The following is a 6000-nucleotide window of genomic DNA, read 5'->3' as shown; positions in this document are numbered from 1 at the left end:
TTTGGTTTGGTGTCCTATATCAACAGCCCACCGCTCAGAGAGAAAGCAGAGTTGGAGCGAGCAACACGAGGAGGAGTTGGGTGACCAGGCACAACAACCACATTTCAGGTGACCAACTTTCCAACTTTCCAGCGACCAAATTTTTCGTCGCAAATAGGAGCGTGAGCAAATTCCGGTGGGCTCTTGCCCACAAGTGAAAGCCTATCAGCATTTAACAACACATAACATAATGTAACAACACTATCTTGTTAACAGATTGTCAACGTCCCGAGTATGAAGGTAATTAGTGACAGGAGTACTTATTAGCAAATAGAACATGTTATGTTTCTCTCCTTATAGACGCAAGTTGAAGATTTTTGTTGGTGGAATATAACCAAAGGCATCTGGTAGCATTGAACTCGAAGCATTATACAAACTTAATAAGAAGGTATTTTGTTCATCTTCATCAAATCTCTGCACTCACGCTTTTTATTATATCAATGCTCCATCTTTTTGAAGCAACCATGTGATTCAACGTTGATTGCGATCTACTGTTCAATACTCTAATTTGTGAAGTTTAATGAACTGTTATTCCTGGGGGCTCTTGTGCAATCAAAGGCAACATGCATGGTGCACAGGAATAGCTGGAAACAATACATGCTCATCATGCTAAACTGGAGACTCCTAAATTATGGTACCACATAGAGATCTTACAACAAACGACATTTACAAATAAGAATATTTACAGTATCAACTCCCAGTATGTAAATAGAGATTCATAATACAGTGGTACAAATGTCTTATACAATTGATAACTAGTAATAATATATAGAGTAGTCTGAAATTCAATACACTTCATGCATCTCTAAGTATATTACTTATTTGGAATCAATTCATTTAAATAATGTCTATACTTAGTCTCATTATAAAATCTAGGTTAGAAGGAATAGATAGTGATAGAATGTGGGGAAGGCCTGTATAAATTTAACCAATGAGTTGTTCGACATGGGTAAAGGAGTGACACAGGGAGAGGGCAAACTTAACCAGAATCAACTCAACTTAAGCTTACAAACAACCCTGTTCAGAGTTACATACAAAAGCAACATACAAAAACAATGTACATAAGGCAAGAGTTCAGACTTTTACTCAGTTGTAATTAATAAGCAACACATTGAACATAAGGCTCGGCAATTGGCAGCCATACTAGCATAATAATTGAAAGAAGTTTGTCACCATGCTCAGTTGTGAGGCCTTCCAAGTTTCGGCCATATACAAGGAGTTTACAAATTTAAAATCCAAGTTCGCATCCTATCCTACTTCTTAGTATCTCACGTCATTCTCTATATCTGCTTTTATATCTAACCAAACTTCTTATATAGCTAGCCAAGCCACAAGTCGGCTAGTCAATCATTTAATTACATTATAGGTCCAACCTAAGAAGAGTAAACCAAAACTGGTGCTAAATAATGTTGGGTGATGCGACACGCTCCCCTGCCCACAGGTGGTTAATTATGTGGTGTTCCATGTTCACTAATAGTCATGGCTTTTGGTGCAACGGCAAATGGGCCTTACAAGTGGTATCAGAGCTTGGTTTTGGCTTGGTCATGGGTTCAAATCTCCCCGGTGCCTTCCTGACCCGCATAAGCACCTGGTATGCGCGTCGAGGGGGAGATTGTTGGGTGATGCGACACGCTCCCCTGCCCACAGGTGGTTAATTATGTGGTGTTCCATGTTCACTAATAGTCATGGCTTTTGGTGCAATGGAAAATGGGCCCTACAAATAAAACATAAGGCAATGCACACTTGCGGGCGAATCCACGTGTCCTAGGAGTCAGCTCCTAACTTCGCAACACGTCACATTAACATAAGAAACCGTGCCAAATGAAACAACACACCTCGCTAGAAGGAAATATGCCAAAATAGAGACCGCAAAGAACAGTTCACAACTTGAGAAGTACAAATTGTGCTCTTAGGAGGAGGATCAAGGATAGGTTCTCATTGACATGTTAACTGTGCATAACAAGAAACCAACAGCAGCAATGACTACTTCACAAACAACAAATTGGTACAAAAACCAAGATTTTTTTTTTCTATTAATGCAAGATTGCTCAAAGACCCAAGATGATCCTGTATCAAGGAGCAACATCCTTGTAAGATGCCTTGATGTGATCAAGTTTCCTTGAGGTTACTCCAAGATGGGATTAAGGGCTTGGATCTATAGAAACTTTGAGGGCTTTACCGTTGAGTTTGGTGTCAAAGCAGCCTATGGTATCTTGTCAATCCTTCTAGGCTAGCATAAAGCCAATCAATCAGTTATTTTGGGATGGGTAGGATCAGTGTCCCTATAGTTGCCTTGAGGTTTGACCAAGATGGGATCAAGTTTCCTTGAGGTCATTCCATGATGGGATCGTGGACTTGGATCCACAAAAACCTTGAGGAAGACTGTTGAGTTTGGTGCCTAATCAATCGGTTTACATCTGAAAAGTTCTTCTCGACTAAAGAATGATAATAAGTGTAAAACAACATCGCCCTGAGTAAGCAACCTCGTACGGAAGTATGCGATTGGCTTGGAATAAATTATCTCGACTTGCATTTTCTTGAAACTTATTCATACACATATATACTAATGATCACTCTTGGTAGCATAATTCTATCGAAGAAGTAAAATTTGTAAATCGTCTTCTTCACTCTAGTGAACTGTAAGGCATTAATCAAGAATGCATCTATTATGTGTCTACATCAAGTTTGTGTTTTCATGCAGTCATATGTCTACTTAATGTATGCTTTGTGCTTTTATACATTATGATTTTTACTAAAATCTTGTTGTATCTAATTATATGCTTTGTATGATGGTTCTACAAGAAAAGTTATGTATAAATGATTTCTTTGCTTGAGGACAAGCAAAATTTGATTGGAGAGGGTTGTGATATCCCTGTCAAAATAGAGTATAAATTAATTAATTAAATAATAGTAATAATATAATATAAATAAAGTTATGATCATATTATAATATATCAAAATATTGATAGTTACATATTTAAATTAATAGTCATAATATATAAGTGAAATATTATATTGATATTAAGGCAATGACCTACAACAATGGTTAAATTGTGAGCCTCTTATCTTGGAGGTCTTGGGTTTAAATCTACTCAAACTTAACAAATCATAATAATTAATTTAAAAAAACTTCATAGTAATTAATCTTGGCTTTTAACTCTTACCCATAATTTTTTAATTTTATTACTATTATAAATAAATCAAATAAATAGTATTAATAATAAGAAATATATTTGATATATATTATATATGTTATTAATATATTACTAATGTAGTATAATTATTAACAAGATATTATCAATTATCAAAAGGCATCACTTTTCAATATAAAACTATATATAATATTAACTTTGACGAAAGGGGTCTTTAGATATGGAGGAATACAAAGAATATATGAAACAAGTCCTTCCAACAAGCTTAATAGGTTTTTTTTTAAATAAATCAACTAAAGTCTCAACAAGGGACATTACACAAAGTGAGTGCTTACTTTTTAGGATTATACAACTATAACGAGACTTTATATGACATTACATTGATGCATGTGTGTCATGCACTGTGAAAACATATGATTAGAGGGACAACCACATTATTTAAATGTCTAAAAGATTGAACTTGATGTCACTTTAAAGGTAAGTGAGGGACAATTCGAAAGATACAAGTCATGCAAGAACATTTCAAATGACAAATGTACCTTAAACTTAAAATATATGTAGTTTTAAGATCAATCATTTGTATATCCTATCAAGCATTTAAGCAGTGATCTTCTAGAGATAAGAAGCACAAAGATGTATGCTCTAATAAAGAATCATTATGGTAAAACATCCACAAAAATTACAACAATAATATAAATTTTCAAGAAAATTATGTTGAAAAGGAAATGATTGAAAAGAAAGTAAACATTGTCAACAAATTAATCATAGTTAGAGGGATGAACTAGGATAAAATTACAAAAGAAATTTATTTCTCATCGATACTAATAGATTTCCAAGTTTCAAATAAGGACTAGAGGAAGACAAATCTTGAGAAAGTTAGCTAGTTCAAGGAGAAAAGGACACAACATTTTCACATAATTATGGAAAGATGCACCTAAAAAGGTCACTTGTATCAAATAGAATAGAATAGAATCTCTCATTAAGTCTAAATTTCATTTTAGTATACGAGAAGGGAGAAGGATTTAACCTTGTAAGAGAAAATAGACTTTTTATAGGTCATTTCCATCACTATGATAAGTGATTAATAGTCAGATCTTAGTGACCACAAAAGATATCAATTCATTCCTACTGAGTGAGCTCAAACACCAAAGGGCTAGCCAATAGGTTCCAATTTGCCTATTTTGAAAAATATTGGCATGTCCTCAAGTCCCAAGATATAAAATGTCCTAAAAGAACTAAATTGCACTTTTATTACAGTAACCCCAAAATGTTTTTCTTGAATAAAAGAAAATAACAGAGCAAGAGAGTAAAACCCAAACTAGTCCAAGTCCAAACTATGATAACTTTAGTGTTGACTAATAGTGTGATATTTATCATGGAATTGATAGATGTGGCAGAAAGAAACTTTGGTAGGACACCGAGAAATGGTCATGGAGAAATTTCCAAGATTAACTGGGTACTCCATGAAACCAAGAAGACATCCTATCTATTTCTTTTGGGGCATTTCGACAAACAGTTCACTGTCTTGCCTCTGTTTATCATGAAATCACGGCAGTCGGTTAAATAATTTTTGGAGCCATTCTGTCAAACAGTTGGCGTGCCTTGTCGAAGACTAGGCATTTTGCATAACTGGCTGCCAGGGAAGAAGGCAGAATCGATATCTACCTGATCAAAAAGAGCATAAAGAATCGTAAAAGGCCAATCTAGAAATGTGTAACACTGGAATGGAAAGCCATGAAGTTGTAGGAGAGAAATTTCCTGCAACAGGATGTTTATGAGCACAAAATGGCTGCACCAGCCGGGAATCGAACCCGGGTCTGTACCGTGGCAGGGTACTATTCTACCACTAGACCACTGGTGCCAGTATAAAGTAAAAATTGTTGAGTAAGAACAACTTGGAAACTGGCTGTAAATGAGAAAGCGGAAGAGTATGCAAATGGAGATGCGGGGTATCGAACAGCGTACCTCTCACATGCAAAGATCCAGTTTTCGTCATGAGGTTTCCTCTTCTTGTTCACAATGGCATCTATAGCTCAGTCTTGCAACGCTGGTTCATTTGCCAAGTGCTTGCTGTGCTCGGTCGAAATGTCACATTGTCCATAACATTTCTCACTTTCACCACTCCCGAGGCGATGGAAGGATGGACACGCGTGACTTCGTCTTTGTTCCCACATTCATAACGCATTAATTGCACTACCACTATATATACACCATTCTACGCTATTTCTGATGTCTCTTCGGAGACATCCGATAAAATTGGAACGATACAGAGAAGATTAGCATGGCCCCTGAGCAAGGATGACACGCATAAATCGAGAAATGGTCCAAATTTTTTTCCCTCCGCCCCGCCTTCGAAGAAATGGTCCAAATTTTTTCCAATCCCTCCCGCCCTCTCTAGCTAATATATTACTAGCAATTGCTCTTGCCCTCGCCTTCTGTAGCTACATTACTAGCAATCCCACCCTAGTGTGCAATGGGAGCAATCCCACCTTTGTGTGCAATGGGTACGTTGTCAAGCTCTTCCTCTCTATCTCTCCTTATGTACCTTCTTAGATTTGTTTATATCTCTAATTAGCAATATCTCTTTTTATTTATATTTATTATTTTTCCTCTCATCCTCTTGCTATACATTTATATCTACTTGTATTTTCCACATCCCTCTTTATATTTTAAAAAATATATCTCCCTCACTATCCATCTCTCTCTATCACCCCCTTTCATATACCTTCAAATATCTACATCTCTCTATTTCTTTGACTATGTCTTCCTCCATTAGTATCTCTTCCATCGGTATCTTTTTTTTTTATAA

The 6000-nt window shown here is 36.0% G+C and overlaps 2 non-coding genes across 2 annotated transcripts; one reads left to right on the top strand and one right to left on the bottom strand.

Annotated features, from left to right (window-relative positions):
* Positions 1-4981: 4981 nt before the first annotated feature.
* TRNAG-GCC (transfer RNA glycine (anticodon GCC)) lies at positions 4982-5052 on the bottom strand. Its single transcript has one exon. It is a non-coding gene; the product is annotated as a tRNA-Gly (tRNA).
* A 370-nt stretch (positions 5053-5422) lies between these two features.
* Positions 5423-5525, top strand: LOC149535831 (U6 spliceosomal RNA). The gene has a single exon (XR_016358275.1). It is a non-coding gene; the product is annotated as a U6 spliceosomal RNA (small nuclear RNA).
* Positions 5526-6000: the final 475 nt, after the last annotated feature.

This window comes from Cupressus sempervirens, chromosome 10, assembly GCF_028749045.1.
Source record: "Cupressus sempervirens isolate cs-2001-9-10 chromosome 10, ASM2874904v1, whole genome shotgun sequence".
NCBI lineage: Eukaryota > Viridiplantae > Streptophyta > Pinopsida > Cupressales > Cupressaceae > Cupressus > Cupressus sempervirens.
The sequence above is the reverse complement of the archived record's forward strand: the minus strand, read 5'-3'. Positions and strand labels throughout refer to the sequence as shown.